This window comes from Lissotriton helveticus, chromosome 11 (assembly GCF_964261635.1).
Source record: "Lissotriton helveticus chromosome 11, aLisHel1.1, whole genome shotgun sequence".
NCBI lineage: Eukaryota > Metazoa > Chordata > Amphibia > Caudata > Salamandridae > Lissotriton > Lissotriton helveticus.
Genome location: NC_136072.1, coordinates 177,084,609 through 177,101,980, shown reverse-complemented (window position 1 = coordinate 177,101,980; position 17,372 = coordinate 177,084,609).

The window sequence follows — 17,372 nt, the reverse complement described above, 5'->3', positions numbered from 1 at the left end:
GAGATAACACCCCCATTACGTCATGCTTCAGAAAGGTGAAAAATGGTCCGTTTTCAAATGTTTTATTTTTGAACGTCAGTTCATATTTGTAGGTAGATCATCAGTTTTAGAGCTAAAATTAGCATGTTTAAAGTGATTTTCATGCTTCCAGGGACCCGGGAAGTGAATTAAAAACTATTTGGGGGCATTTAATGTCCATGCAAAAACAGCGGATTTTTGACAAAAGAGATAACACCCCCCATTACGTCATGCTTCAGAAAGGTGAAAAATTGTCCGTTTTCAAATGTTTTATTTTTGAACGTCAGTTTACATTTGTAGGTAGATCATCAGTTTTAGAGCTAAAGCTAGCATGTTTAAAGTGATTTTCATGCTTCCAGAGGCCCGGGAAGTGAATTAAAAACCATTTGGAGGCATTTAATGTTCATGCAAAAACAGCTGATTTTTGACAAAAGAGAAAACACCCCCTCATTACGTCATGCTTCAGAAAGGTGAAAAATGGTCCGTTTTCAAATGTTTTATTTTTGAACGTCAGTTCACATTTGTAGGTGGATCATCAGTTTTAGAGCTAAAATTAGCATGTTTAAAGTGATTTTCATGCTTCCAGGGACCCGGGAAGTGAATTAAAAACCATTTGGGGGCATTTAATGTTCCTGCAAAAACAGCTGATTTTTGACAAAAGAGATAACACCCCCCCATTACGTCATGCTTCAGAAAGGTGAAAAATGGTCCGTTTTCAAATGTTTTATTTTTGAACTTCAGTTCATATTTGTAGGTGGATCATCAGTTTTAGAGCTAAAATTAGCATGTTTAAAGTGATTTTCATGCTTCCAGGGGCCCTAAACACAACATTTGTGGAATGGTTAAAAGTGCATGAAAATGGCCAATTTACTCACTCTGGGGTCTCAAAAAGTGTTTCTTCACCCAGGGAAGTGAATTAAATACCATTTGGAAGCATTTAATGTTCAAGCAAAAACGGCTGATTTTTGACAAAAGAGATAACACCCCCCCATTACGTCATGCTTCAGAAAGGTGAAAAATGGTCCGTTTTCAAATGTTTTATTTTTGAACGTCAGTTCACATTTGTAGGTGGATCATCAGTTTTAGAGCTAAAATTAGCATGTTTAAAGTGATTTTCATGCATCCAGGGACCCGGGAAGTGAATTAAAAACCATTTGGGGGCATTTAATGTTCATGCAAAAACAGCTGATTTTTGACAAAAGACATAACACCCCCCATCACGTCATGCTTCAGAAAGGTGAAAAATGGTCCGTTTTCAAATGTTTTATTTTTGAACGTCAGTTTGCATTTGTAGGTAGATCATCAGTTTTAGAGCTAAAATTAGCATGTTTAAAGTGATTTTCATGCTTCCAGGGACCCGGGAAGTGAATTAAAAACCATTTGGGGGCATTTAATGTTCATGCAAAAACAGCTGATTTTTGACAAAAGAGATAACACCCCCCCATTACGTCATGCTTCAGAAAGGTGAAAAATGGTCCGTTTTCAAATGTTTTATTTTTGAACGTCAGTTCACATTTGTAGGTGGATCATCAGTTTTAGAGCTAAAATGTGCATGTTTAAAGTGATTTTCATGCTTCCAGGGGGCCCTAAACACAACATTTGTGGAATGGTTAAAAGTGCATGAAAATGGCCAATTTACTCACTCTGGGGTCTCAGAAAGTGTTTCTTCACCCCGGGAAGTGAATTAAGTACCATTTGGAGGCATTTAATGTTCAAACAAAAACGGCTGATTTATGACAAAAGAGATAACACCCCCCCATTACGTCATGCTTCAGAAAGGTGAAAAATGGTCCGTTTTCAAACATTTTATTTTTGAACGTCAGTTCACATTTGTAGGTGGATCATCAGTTTTAGAGCTAAAATTAGCATGTTTAATGTGATTTTCATGCTTCCAGGGGCCCGGGAAGTGAGTTAAAAACCATTTGGGGGCATTTAATGTTCATGCAAAAACAGCTGATTTTTGACAAAAGAGATTACACCCCCCCATTACGTCATGCTTCAGAAAGGTGAAAAATGGTCCGTTTTCAAATGTTTTATTTTTGAACGTCAGTTTACATTTGTAGGTAGATCATCAGTTTTAGAGCTAAAACTAGCATGTTTAAAGTGATTTTCATGCTTCCAGGGGGCCCTAAACACAACATTTGTGGAATGGTTAAAAGTGCATGAAAATGGCCAATTTACTCACTCTGGGGTCTCAGAAAGTGTTTCTTCACCCCGGGAAGTGAATTAAGTACCATTTGGAGGCATTTAATGTTCAAACAAAAACGGCTGATTTTTGACAAAAGAAATAACACCCCCCCATTACGTCATGCTTCAGAAAGGTGAAAAATGCTCCGTTTTCAAATGTTTTATTTTTGAACGTCAGTTCATATTTGTAGGTAGATCATCAGTTTTAGAGCTAAAATTAGCATGTTTAAAGTGATTTTCATGCTTCCAGGGACCCGGGAAGTGAATTAAAAACTATTTGGAGGCATTTAATGTTCATGCAAAAACAGCAGATTTTTGACAAAAGAGATAACACCCCCCATTACGTCATGCTTCAGAAAGGTGAAAAATGGTCCGTTTTCAAATGTTTTATTTTTGAACGTCAGTTCATATTTGTAGGTAGATCATCAGTTTTAGAGCTAAAATTAGCATGTTTTAAGTGATTTTCATGCTTCCAGGGACCCGGGAAGTGAATTAAAAACTATTTGGGGGCATTTAATGTTCATGCAAAAACAGCGGATTTTTGACAAAAGAGATAACACCCCCATTACGTCATGCTTCAGAAAGGTGAAAAATGGTCCGTTTTCAAATGTTTTATTTTTGAACGTCAGTTTACATTTGTAGGTAGATCATCAGTTTTAGAGCTAAAGCTAGCATGTTTAAAGTGATTTTCATGCTTCCAGAGGCCCGGGAAGTGAATTAAAAACCATTTGGAGGCATTTAATGTTCATGCAAAAACAGCTGATTTTTGACAAAAGAGAAAACACCCCCTCATTACGTCATGCTTCAGAAAGGTGAAAAATGGTCCGTTTTCAAATGTTTTATTTTTGAACGTCAGTTCACATTTGTAGGTGGATCATCAGTTTTAGAGCTAAAATTAGCATGTTTAAAGTGATTTTCATGCTTCCAGGGGCCCTAAACACAACATTTGTGGAATGGTTAAAAGTGCATGAAAATGGCCAATTTACTCACTCTGGGGTCTCAAAAAGTGTTTCTTCACCCAGGGAAGTGAATTAAATACCATTTGGAAGCATTTAATGTTCAAGCAAAAACGGCTGATTTTTGACAAAAGAGATAACACCCCCCCATTACGTCATGCTTCAGAAAGGTGAAAAATGGTCCGTTTTCAAATGTTTTATTTTTGAACGTCAGTTCACATTTGTAGGTGGATCATCAGTTTTAGAGCTAAAATTAGCATGTTTAAAGTGATTTTCATGCATCCAGGGACCCGGGAAGTGAATTAAAAACCATTTGGGGGCATTTAATGTTCATGCAAAAAAAGCTGATTTTTGACAAAAGACATAACACCCCCCATTACGTCATGCTTCAGAAAGGTGAAAAATGGTCAGTTTTCAAATGTTTTATTTTTGAACGTCAGTTTACATTTCTAGGTAGATCATCAGTTTTAGAGCTAAAATTAGCATGTTTAAAGTGATTTTCATGCTTCCAGGGACCCGGGAAGTGAATTAAAAACCATTTGGGGGCATTTAATGTTCATGCAAAAACAGCTGATTTTTGACAAAAGAGATAACACCCCCCCATTACGTCATGCTTCAGAAAGGTGAAAAATGGTCCGTTTTCAAATGTTTTATTTTTGAACGTCAGTTCACATTTGTAGGTGGATCATCAGTTTTAGAGCTAAAATGTGCATGTTTAAAGTGATTTTCATGCTTCCAGGGGGCCCTAAACACAACATTTGTGGAATGGTTAAAAGTGCATGAAAATGGCCAATTTACTCACTCTGGGGTCTCAGAAAGTGTTTCTTCACCTCGGGAAGTGAATTAAGTACCATTTGGAGGCATTTAATGTTCAAACAAAAACGGCTGATTTTTGACAAAAGAGATAACACCCCCCATTACGTCATGCTTCAGAAAGGTGAAAAATGGTCCGTTTTCAAATGTTTTATTTTTGAACGTCAGTTCACATTTGTAGGTGGATCATCAGTTTTAGAGCTAAAATTAGCATGTTTAAAGTGATTTTCATGCATCCAGGGTCCCGGGAAATGAATTAAAAACCATTTGGGGGCATTTAATGTTCATGCAAAAACAGCTGATTTTTGACAAAAGAGATAACACCCCCCCATTACGTCATGCTTCAGAAAGGTGAAAAATGGTCAGTTTTCAAATGTTTTATTTTTGAACTTCAATTCACATTTGTAGGTGGATCATCAGTTTTAGAGCTAAAATTAGCATGTTTAAAGTGATTTTCATGCTTTCAGGGCCCGGGAAGTGAATTAAAAACCATTTGGAGGCATTTAATGTTCATGCAAAAACAGCTGATTTTTGACAAAAGAGATAACACCCCCCATTACGTCATGCTCCAGAAAGGTGAAAAAAGGTCAGTTTTCAAATGTTTTATTTCTGAACGTCAGTTTACATTTGTAGGTAGATCATCAGTTTTAGAGCTAAAGCTCGCATGTTTAAAGTGATTTTCATGCTTCCAGGGGGCCCTAAACACAACATTTGTGGAATGGTTAAAAGTGCATGAAAATGGCCAATTTACTCACTCTGGGGTCTCAGAAAGTGTTTCTTCACCCCTGGAAGTGAATTAAGTACCATTTGGAGGCATTTAATGTTCAAACAAAAACGGCTGATTTTTGACAAAAGAAATAACACCCCCCCATTACGTCATGCTTCAGAAAGGTGAAAAATGGTCCGTTTTCAAATGTTTTATTTTTGAACGTCAGTTCACATTTGTAGGTGGATCATCAGTTTTAGAGCTAAAATTAGCATGTTTAATGTGATTTTCATGCTTCCAGGGGCCCGGGAAGTGAATTAAAAACCATTTGGAGGCATTTAATGTTCATGCAAAAACAGCTGATTTTTGACAAAAGAGATAACACCCCCCATTACGTCATGCTTCAGAAAGGTGAAAAATGGTCTGTTTTCAAATGTTTTATTTTTGAACGTCAGTTCACATTTGTAGGTAGATCATCAGTTTTAGAGCTAAAATTAGCATGTTTAAAGTGATTTTCATGCTTCCAGGGACCCGGGAAGTGAATTAAAAACCATTTGGGGGCATTTAATGTTCCTGCAAAAACAGCTGATTTTTGACAAAAGAGAAAACACCCCCCCATTACGTCATGCTTCAGAAAGGTGAAAAATGGTCCGTTTTCAAATGTTTTATTTTTGAACGTCAGTTTACATTTCTAGGTAGATCATCAGTTTTAGAGCTAAAATTAGCATGTTTAAAGTGATTTTCATGCTTCCAGGGACCCGGGAAGTGAATTAAAAACCATTTGGGGGCATTTAATGTTCCTGCAAAAACAGCTGATTTTTGACAAAAGAGATAACACCCCCCCATTACGTCATGCTTCAGAAAGGTGAAAAATGGTCCGTTTTCAAATGTTTTATTTTTGAACGTCAGTTCACATTTGTAGGTGGATCATCAGTTTTAGAGCTAAAATGTGCATGTTTAAAGTGATTTTCATGCTTCCAGGGGGCCCTAAACACAACATTTGTGGAATGGTTAAAAGTGCATGAAAATGGCCAATTTACTCACTCTGGGGTCTCAGAAAGTGTTTCTTCACCCAGGGAAGTGAATTAAGTACCATTTGGAGGCATTTAATGTTCAAACAAAAATGGCTGATTTATGACAAAAGAGATAACACCCCCCCATTACGTCATGCTTCAGAAAGGTGAAAAATGGTCCGTTTTCAAACATTTTATTTTTGAACGTCAGTTCACATTTGTAGGTGGATCATCAGTTTTAGAGCTAAAATTAGCATGTTTAATGTGATTTTCATGCTTCCAGGGGCCCGGGAAGTGAGTTAAAAACCATTTGGGGGCATTTAATGTTCATGCAAAAACAGCTGATTTTTGACAAAAGAGATTACACCCCCCCATTACGTCATGCTTCAGAAAGGTGAAAAATGGTCCGTTTTCAAATGTTTTATTTTTGAACGTCAGTTTACATTTGTAGGTAGATCATCAGTTTTAGAGCTAAAACTAGCATGTTTAAAGTGATTTTCATGCTTCCAGGGGGCCCTAAACACAACATTTGTGGAATGGTTAAATGTGCATGAAAATGGCCAATTGCCAATTTACTCACTCTGGGGTCTCAGAAAGTGTTTCTTCACCCCGGGAAGTGAATTAAGTACCATTTGGAGGCATTTAATGTTCAAATAAAAACGGCTGATTTTTGACAAAAGAGATAACACCCCCATTACGTCATGCTTCAGAAAGGTGAAAAATGGTCCGTTTTCAAATGTTTTATTTTTGAACATCAGTTCACATTTGTAGGTGGATCATCAGTTTTAGAGCTAAAATTAGCATGTTTAAAGTGATTTTCATGCATCCAGGGTCCCGGGAAGTGAATTAAAAACCATTTGGGGGCATTTAATGTTCATGCAAAAACAGCTGATTTTTGACAAAAGAGATAACACCCCCCATTACGTCATGCTCCAGAAAGGTGAAAAAAGGTCAGTTTTCAAATGTTTTATTTCTGAACGTCAGTTTACATTTGTAGGTAGATCATCAGTTTTAGAGCTAAAGCTCGCATGTTTAAAGTGATTTTCATGCTTCCAGGGGGCCCTAAACACAACATTTGTGGAATGGTTAAAAGTGCATGAAAATGGCCAATTTACTCACTCTGGGGTCTCAGAAAGTGTTTCTTCACCCCTGGAAGTGAATTAAGTACCATTTGGAGGCATTTAATGTTCAAACAAAAACGGCTGATTTTTGACAAAAGAAATAACACCCCCCCATTACGTCATGCTTCAGAAAGGTGAAAAATGGTCCGTTTTCAAATGTTTTATTTTTGAACGTCAGTTCACATTTGTAGGTGGATCATCAGTTTTAGAGCTAAAATTAGCATGTTTAATGTGATTTTCATGCTTCCAGGGGCCCGGGAAGTGAATTAAAAACCATTTGGAGGCATTTAATGTTCATGCAAAAACAGCTGATTTTTGACAAAAGAGATAACACCCCCCATTACGTCATGCTTCAGAAAGGTGAAAAATGGTCTGTTTTCAAATGTTTTATTTTTGAACGTCAGTTCACATTTGTAGGTAGATCATCAGTTTTAGAGCTAAAATTAGCATGTTTAAAGTGATTTTCATGCTTCCAGGGACCCGGGAAGTGAATTAAAAACCATTTGGGGGCATTTAATGTTCCTGCAAAAACAGCTGATTTTTGACAAAAGAGAAAACACCCCCCCATTACGTCATGCTTCAGAAAGGTGAAAAATGGTCCGTTTTCAAATGTTTTATTTTTGAACGTCAGTTTACATTTCTAGGTAGATCATCAGTTTTAGAGCTAAAATTAGCATGTTTAAAGTGATTTTCATGCTTCCAGGGACCCGGGAAGTGAATTAAAAACCATTTGGGGGCATTTAATGTTCCTGCAAAAACAGCTGATTTTTGACAAAAGAGATAACACCCCCCCATTACGTCATGCTTCAGAAAGGTGAAAAATGGTCCGTTTTCAAATGTTTTATTTTTGAACGTCAGTTCACATTTGTAGGTGGATCATCAGTTTTAGAGCTAAAATGTGCATGTTTAAAGTGATTTTCATGCTTCCAGGGGGCCCTAAACACAACATTTGTGGAATGGTTAAAAGTGCATGAAAATGGCCAATTTACTCACTCTGGGGTCTCAGAAAGTGTTTCTTCACCCAGGGAAGTGAATTAAGTACCATTTGGAGGCATTTAATGTTCAAACAAAAATGGCTGATTTATGACAAAAGAGATAACACCCCCCCATTACGTCATGCTTCAGAAAGGTGAAAAATGGTCCGTTTTCAAACATTTTATTTTTGAACGTCAGTTCACATTTGTAGGTGGATCATCAGTTTTAGAGCTAAAATTAGCATGTTTAATGTGATTTTCATGCTTCCAGGGGCCCGGGAAGTGAGTTAAAAACCATTTGGGGGCATTTAATGTTCATGCAAAAACAGCTGATTTTTGACAAAAGAGATTACACCCCCCCATTACGTCATGCTTCAGAAAGGTGAAAAATGGTCCGTTTTCAAATGTTTTATTTTTGAACGTCAGTTTACATTTGTAGGTAGATCATCAGTTTTAGAGCTAAAACTAGCATGTTTAAAGTGATTTTCATGCTTCCAGGGGGCCCTAAACACAACATTTGTGGAATGGTTAAATGTGCATGAAAATGGCCAATTGCCAATTTACTCACTCTGGGGTCTCAGAAAGTGTTTCTTCACCCCGGGAAGTGAATTAAGTACCATTTGGAGGCATTTAATGTTCAAATAAAAACGGCTGATTTTTGACAAAAGAGATAACACCCCCATTACGTCATGCTTCAGAAAGGTGAAAAATGGTCCGTTTTCAAATGTTTTATTTTTGAACATCAGTTCACATTTGTAGGTGGATCATCAGTTTTAGAGCTAAAATTAGCATGTTTAAAGTGATTTTCATGCATCCAGGGTCCCGGGAAGTGAATTAAAAACCATTTGGGGGCATTTAATGTTCATGCAAAAACAGCTGATTTTTGACAAAAGAGATAACACCCCCCCATTACGTCATGCTTCAGAAAGGTGAAAAATGGTCCGTTTTCAAAAGTTTTATTTTTGAACTTCAATTCACATTTGTAGGTGGATCATCAGTTTTAGAGCTAAAATTAGCATGTTTAAAGTGATTTTCATGCTTCCAGGGCCCGGGAAGTGAATTAAAAACCATTTGGAGGCATTTAATGTTCATGCAAAAACAGCTGATTTTTGACAAAAGAGATAACACCCCCCATTACGTCATGCTTCAGAAAGGTGAAAAATGGTCCGTTTTCAAATGTTTTATTTTTGAACGTCAGTTTACATTTGTAGGTAGATCATCAGTTTTAGAGCTAAAGCTAGCATGTTTAAAGTGATTTTCATGCTTCCAGGGGGCCCTAAACACAACATTTGTGGAATGGTTAAAAGTGCATGAAAATGGCCAATTTACTCACTCTGGGGTCTCAGAAAGTGTTTCTTCACCCCGGGAAGTGAATTAAGTACCATTTGGAGGCATTTAATGTTCAAACAAAAACGGCTGATTTTTGACAAAAGAAATAACACCCCCCCATTACGTCATGCTTCAGAAAGGTGAAAAATGCTCCGTTTTCAAATGTTTTATTTTTGAACGTCAGTTCATATTTGTAGGTAGATCATCAGTTTTAGAGCTAAAATTAGCATGTTTAAAGTGATTTTCATGCTTCCAGGGACCCGGGAAGTGAATTAAAAACTATTTGGAGGCATTTAATGTTCATGCAAAAACAGCAGATTTTTGACAAAAGAGATAACACCCCCCATTACGTCATGCTTCAGAAAGGTGAAAAATGGTCCGTTTTCAAATGTTTTATTTTTGAACGTCAGTTCATATTTGTAGGTAGATCATCAGTTTTAGAGCTAAAATTAGCATGTTTAAAGTGATTTTCATGCTTCCAGGGACCCGGGAAGTGAATTAAAAACTATTTGGGGGCATTTAATGTTCATGCAAAAACAGCGGATTTTTGACAAAAGAGATAACACCCCCCATTACGTCATGCTTCAGAAAGGTGAAAAATGGTCCGTTTTCAAATGTTTTATTTTTGAACGTCAGTTTACATTTGTAGGTAGATCATCAGTTTTAGAGCTAAAGCTAGCATGTTTAAAGTGATTTTCATGCTTCCAGAGGCCCGGGAAGTGAATTAAAAACCATTTGGAGGCATTTAATGTTCATGCAAAAACAGCTGATTTTTGACAAAAGAGAAAACACCCCCTCATTACGTCATGCTTCAGAAAGGTGAAAAATGGTCCGTTTTCAAATGTTTTATTTTTGAACGTCAGTTCACATTTGTAGGTGGATCATCAGTTTTAGAGCTAAAATTAGCATGTTTAAAGTGATTTTCATGCTTCCAGGGGCCCTAAACACAACATTTGTGGAATGGTTAAAAGTGCATGAAAATGGCCAATTTACTCACTCTGGGGTCTCAAAAAGTGTTTCTTCACCCAGGGAAGTGAATTAAATACCATTTGGAAGCATTTAATGTTCAAGCAAAAACGGCTGATTTTTGACAAAAGAGATAACACCCCCCCATTACGTCATGCTTCAGAAAGGTGAAAAATGGTCCGTTTTCAAATGTTTTATTTTTGAACGTCAGTTCACATTTGTAGGTGGATCATCAGTTTTAGAGCTAAAATTAGCATGTTTAAAGTGATTTTCATGCATCCAGGGACCCGGGAAGTGAATTAAAAACCATTTGGGGGCATTTAATGTTCATGCAAAAAAAGCTGATTTTTGACAAAAGACATAACACCCCCCATTACGTCATGCTTCAGAAAGGTGAAAAATGGTCAGTTTTCAAATGTTTTATTTTTGAACGTCAGTTTACATTTCTAGGTAGATCATCAGTTTTAGAGCTAAAATTAGCATGTTTAAAGTGATTTTCATGCTTCCAGGGACCCGGGAAGTGAATTAAAAACCATTTGGGGGCATTTAATGTTCATGCAAAAACAGCTGATTTTTGACAAAAGAGATAACACCCCCCCATTACGTCATGCTTCAGAAAGGTGAAAAATGGTCCGTTTTCAAATGTTTTATTTTTGAACGTCAGTTCACATTTTTAGGTGGATCATCAGTTTTAGAGCTAAAATGTGCATGTTTAAAGTGATTTTCATGCTTCCAGGGGGCCCTAAACACAACATTTGTGGAATGGTTAAAAGTGCATGAAAATGGCCAATTTACTCACTCTGGGGTCTCAGAAAGTGTTTCTTCACCTCGGGAAGTGAATTAAGTACCATTTGGAGCCATTTAATGTTCAAACAAAAACGGCTGATTTTTGACAAAAGAGATAACACCCCCCATTACGTCATGCTTCAGAAAGGTGAAAAATGGTCCGTTTTCAAATGTTTTATTTTTGAACGTCAGTTCACATTTGTAGGTGGATCATCAGTTTTAGAGCTAAAATTAGCATGTTTAAAGTGATTTTCATGCATCCAGGGTCCCGGGAAGTGAATTAAAAACCATTTGGAGGCATTTAATGTTCATGCAAAAACAGCTGATTTTTGACAAAAGAGATAACACCCCCCATTACGTCATGCTCCAGAAAGGTGAAAAAAGGTCAGTTTTCAAATGTTTTATTTCTGAACGTCAGTTTACATTTGTAGGTAGATCATCAGTTTTAGAGCTAAAGCTCGCATGTTTAAAGTGATTTTCATGCTTCCAGGGGGCCCTAAACACAACATTTGTGGAATGGTTAAAAGTGCATGAAAATGGCCAATTTACTCACTCTGGGGTCTCAGAAAGTGTTTCTTCACCCCTGGAAGTTAATTAAGTACCATTTGGAGGCATTTAATGTTCAAACAAAAACGGCTGATTTTTGACAAAAGAAATAACACCCCCCCATTTCGTCATGCTTCAGAAAGGTGAAAAATGGTCCGTTTTCAAATGTTTTATTTTTGAACGTCAGTTCACATTTGTAGGTGGATCATCAGTTTTAGAGCTAAAATTAGCATGTTTAATGTGATTTTCATGCTTCCAGGGGCCCGGGAAGTGAATTAAAAACCATTTGGAGGCATTTAATGTTCATGCAAAAACAGCTGATTTTTGACAAAAGAGATAACACCCCCCATTACGTCATGCTTCAGAAAGGTGAAAAATGGTCTGTTTTCAAATGTTTTATTTTTGAACGTCAGTTCACATTTGTAGGTAGATCATCAGTTTTAGAGCTAAAATTAGCATGTTTAAAGTGATTTTCATGCTTCCAGGGACCCGGGAAGTGAATTAAAAACCATTTGGGGGCATTTAATGTTCCTGCAAAAACAGCTGATTTTTGACAAAAGAGATAGCACCCCCCCATTACGTCATGCTTCAGAAAGGTGAAAAATGGTCCGTTTTCAAATGTTTTATTTTTGAACTTCAGTTCATATTTGTAGGTGGATCATCAGTTTTAGAGCTAAAATTAGCATGTTTAAAGTGATTTTCATGCTTCCAGGGGCCCTAAACACAACATTTGTGGAATGGTTAAAAGTGCATGAAAATGGCCAATTTACTCACTCTGGGGTCTCAAAAAGTGTTTCTTCACCCAGGGAAGTGAATTAAATACCATTTGGAAGCATTTAATGTTCAAGCAAAAACGGCTGATTTTTGACAAAAGAGATAACACCCCCCCATTACGTCATGCTTCAGAAAGGTGAAAAATGGTCCGTTTTCAAATGTTTTATTTTTGAACGTCAGTTCACATTTGTAGGTGGATCATCAGTTTTAGAGCTAAAATTAGCATGTTTAAAGTGATTTTCATGCATCCAGGGACCCGGGAAGTGAATTAAAAACCATTTGGGGGCATTTAATGTTCATGCAAAAACAGCTGATTTTTGACAAAAGACATAACACCCCCCATTACGTCATGCTTCAGAAAGGTGAAAAATGGTCCGTTTTCAAATGTTTTATTTTTGAACGTCAGTTTGCATTTGTAGGAAGATCATCAGTTTTAGAGCTAAAATTAGCATGTTTAAAGTGATTTTCATGCTTCCAGGGACCCGGGAAGTGAATTAAAAACCATTTGGGGGCATTTAATGTTCATGCAAAAACAGCTGATTTTTGACAAAAGAGATAACACCCCCCCCATTACGTCATGCTTCAGAAAGGTGAAAAATGGTCCGTTTTCAAATGTTTTATTTTTGAACGTCAGTTCACATTTGTAGGTGGATCATCAGTTTTAGAGCTAAAATGTGCATGTTTAAAGTGATTTTCATGCTTCCAGGGGGCCCTAAACACAACATTTGTGGAATGGTTAAAAGTGCATGAAAATGGCCAATTTACTCACTCTGGGGTCTCAGAAAGTGTTTCTTCACCCCGGGAAGTGAATTAAGTACCATTTGGAGGCATTTAATGTTCAAACAAAAACGGCTGATTTATGACAAAAGAGATAACACCCCCCCATTACGTCATGCTTCAGAAAGGTGAAAAATGGTCCGTTTTCAAACATTTTATTTTTGAACGTCAGTTCACATTTGTAGGTGGATCATCAGTTTTAGAGCTAAAATTAGCATGTTTAATGTGATTTTCATGCTTCCAGGGGCCCGGGAAGTGAGTTAAAAACCATTTGGGGGCATTTAATGTTCATGCAAAAACAGCTGATTTTTGACAAAAGAGATTACACCCCCCCATTACGTCATGCTTCAGAAAGGTGAAAAATGGTCCGTTTTCAAATGTTTTATTTTTGAACGTCAGTTTACATTTGTAGGTAGATCATCAGTTTTAGAGCTAAAACTAGCATGTTTAAAGTGATTTTCATGCTTCCAGGGGGCCCTAAACACAACATTTGTGGAATGGTTAAATGTGCATGAAAATGGCCAATTGCCAATTTACTCACTCTGGGGTCTCAGAAAGTGTTTCTTCACCCCGGGAAGTGAATTAAGTACCATTTGGAGGCATTTAATATTCAAATAAAAACGGCTGATTTTTGACAAAAGAGATAACACCCCCATTACGTCATGCTTCAGAAACGTGAAAAATGGTCCATTTTCAAATGTTTTATTTTTGAACATCAGTTCACATTTGTAGGTGGATCATCAGTTTTAGAGCTAAAATTAGCATGTTTAAAGTGATTTTCATGCATCCAGGGTCCCGGGAAGTGAATTAAAAACCATTTGGGGGCATTTAATGTTCATGCAAAAACAGCTGATTTTTGACAAAAGAGATAACACCCCCCCATTACGTCATGCTTCAGAAAGGTGAAATATGGTTCGTTTTCAAATGTTTTATTTTTGAACGTCAGTTCATATTTGTAGGTAGATCATCAGTTTTAGAGCTAAAATTAGCATGTTTAAAGTGATTTTCATGCTTCCAGGGACCCGGGAAGTGAATTAAAAACTATTTGAAGGCATTTAATGTTCATGCAAAAACAGCAGATTTTTGACAAAAGAGATAACACCCCCCATTACGTCATGCTTCAGAAAGGTGAAAAATGGTCCGTTTTCAAATGTTTTATTTTTGAACGTCAGTTCATATTTGTAGGTAGGTCATCAGTTATAGAGCTAAAATTAGCATGTTTAAAGTGATTTTCATGCTTCCAGGGACCCGGGAAGTGAATTAAAAACTATTTGGGGGCATTTAATGTTCATGCAAAAACAGCGGATTTTTGACAAAAGAGATAACACCCCCCATTACGTCATGCTTCAGAAAGGTGAAAAATGGTCCGTTTTCAAATGTTTTATTTTTGAACGTCAGTTTACATTTGTAGGTAGATCATCAGTTTTAGAGCTAAAGCTAGCATGTTTAAAGTGATTTTCATGCTTCCAGAGGCCCGGGAAGTGAATTAAAAACCATTTGGAGGCATTTAATGTTCATGCAAAAACAGCTGATTTTTGACAAAAGAGAAAACACCCCCTCATTACGTCATGCTTCAGAAAGGTGAAAAATGGTCCGTTTTCAAATGTTTTATTTTTGAACGTCAGTTCACATTTGTAGGTGGATCATCAGTTTTAGAGCTAAAATTAGCATGTTTAAAGTGATTTTCATGCTTCCAGGGGCCCTAAACACAACATTTGTGGAATGGTTAAAAGTGCATGAAAATGGCCAATTTACTCACTCTGGGGTCTCAAAAAGTGCTTCTTCACCCAGGGAAGTGAATTAAATACCATTTGGAAGCATTTAATGTTCAAGCAAAAACGGCTGATTTTTGACAAAAGAGATAACACCCCCCCCATTACGTCATGCTTCAGAAAGGTGAAAAATGGTCCGTTTTCAAATGTTTTATTTTTGAACGTCAGTTCACATTTGTAGGTGGATCATCAGTTTTAGAGCTAAAATTAGCATGTTTAAAGTGATTTTCATGCATCCAGGGACCCGGGAAGTGAATTAAAAACCATTTGGGGGCATTTAATGTTCATGCAAAAACAGCTGATTTTTGACAAAAGACATAACACCCCCCATTACGTCATGCTTCAGAAAGGTGAAAAATGGTCAGTTTTCAAATGTTTTATTTTTGAACGTCAGTTTACATTTCTAGGTAGATCATCAGTTTTAGAGCTAAAATTAGCATGTTTAAAGTGATTTTCATGCTTCCAGGGACCCGGGAAGTGAATTAAAAACCATTTGGGGGCATTTAATGTTCATGCAAAAACAGCTGATTTTTGACAAAAGAGATAACACCCCCCCATTACGTCATGCTTCAGAAAGGTGAAAAATGGTCCGTTTTCAAATGTTTTATTTTTGAACGTCAGTTCACATTTGTAGGTGGATCATCAGTTTTAGAGCTAAAATGTGCATGTTTAAAGTGATTTTCATGCTTCCAGGGGGCCCTAAACACAACATTTGTGGAATGGTTAAAAGTGCATTAAAATGGCCAATTTACTCACTCTGGGGTCTCAGAAAGTGTTTCTTCACCCCGGGAAGTGAATTAAGTACCATTTGGAGGCATTTAATGTTCAAACAAAAACGGCTGATTTTTGACAAAAGAGATAACACCCCCCATTACGTCATGCTTCAGAAAGGTGAAAAATGGTCCGTTTTCAAATGTTTTATTTTTGAACGTCAGTTCACATTTGTAGGTGGATCATCAGTTTTAGAGCTAAAATTAGCATGTTTAAAGTGATTTTCATGCATCCAGGGGCCCGGGAAGTGAATTAAAAACCATTTGGAGGCATTTAATGTTCATGCAAAAACAGCTGATTTTTGACAAAAGAGATAACACCCCCCATTACGTCATGCTTCAGAAAGGTGAAAAATGGTCCGTTTCCAAATGTTTTATTTTTGAACGTCAGTTCACATTTGTAGGTAGATCATCAGTTTTAGAGCTAAAATTAGCATGTTTAAAGTGATTTTCATGCTTCCAGGGACCCGGGAAGTGAATTAAAAACCATTTGGGGGCATTTAATGTTCCTGCAAAAACAGCTGATTTTTGACAAAAGAGATAACACCCCCCCATTACGTCATGCTTCAGAAAGGTGAAAAATGGTCCGTTTTCAAATGTTTTATTTTTGAACTTCAGTTCATATTTGTAGGTGGATCATCAGTTTTAGAGCTAAAATTAGCATGTTTAAAGTGATTTTCATGCTTCCAGGGGCCCTAAACACAACATTTGTGGAATGGTTAAAAGTGCATGAAAATGGCCAATTTACTCACTCTGGGGTCTCAAAAAGTGTTTCTTCACCCAGGGAAGTGAATTAAATACCATTTGGAAGCATTTAATGTTCAAGCAAAAATGGCTGATTTTTGACAAAAGAGATAACACCCCCCCATTACGTCATGCTTCAGAAAGGTGAAAAATGGTCTGTTTTCAAATGTTTTATTTTTGAACGTCAGTTCACATTTGTAGGTGGATCATCAGTTTTAGAGCTAAAATTAGCATGTTTAAAGTGATTTTCATGCATCCAGGGACCCGGGAAGTGAATTAAAAACCATTTGGGGGCATTTAATGTTCATGCAAAAACAGCTGATTTTTGACAAAAGACATAACACCCCCATTACGTCATGCTTCAGAAAGGTGAAAAATGGTCCGTTTTCAAATGTTTTATTTTTGAACGTCAGTTTGCATTTGTAGGTAGATCATCAGTTTTAGAGCTAAAATTAGCATGTTTAAAGTGATTTTCATGCTTCCAGGGACCCGGGAAGTGAATTAAAAACCATTTGGGGGCATTTAATGTTCATGCAAAAACAGCTGATTTTTGACAAAAGAGAAAACCCCCCCCCATTACGTCATGCTTCAGAAAGGTGAAAAATGGTCCGTTTTCAAATGTTTTATTTTTGAACGTCAGTTCACATTTGTAGGTGGATCATCAGTTTTAGAGCTAAAATGTGCATGTTTAAAGTGATTTTCATGCTTCCAGGGGGCCCTAAACACAACATTTGTGGAATGGTTAAAAGTGCATGAAAATGGCCAATTTACTCACTCTGGGGTCTCAGAAAGTGTTTCTTCACCCCGGGAAGTGAATTAAGTACCATTTGGAGGCATTTAATGTTCAAACAAAAACGGCTGATTTATGACAAAAGAGATAACACCCCCCCATTACGTCATGCTTCAGAAAGGTGAAAAATGGTCCGTTTTCAAACATTTTATTTTTGAACGTCAGTTCACATTTGTAGGTGGATCATCAGTTTTAGAGCTAAAATTAGCATGTTTAATGTGATTTTCATGCTTCCAGGGGCCCGGGAAGTGAGTTAAAAACCATTTGGGGGCATTTAATGTTCATGCAAAAACAGCTGATTTTTGACAAAAGAGATTACACCCCCCCATT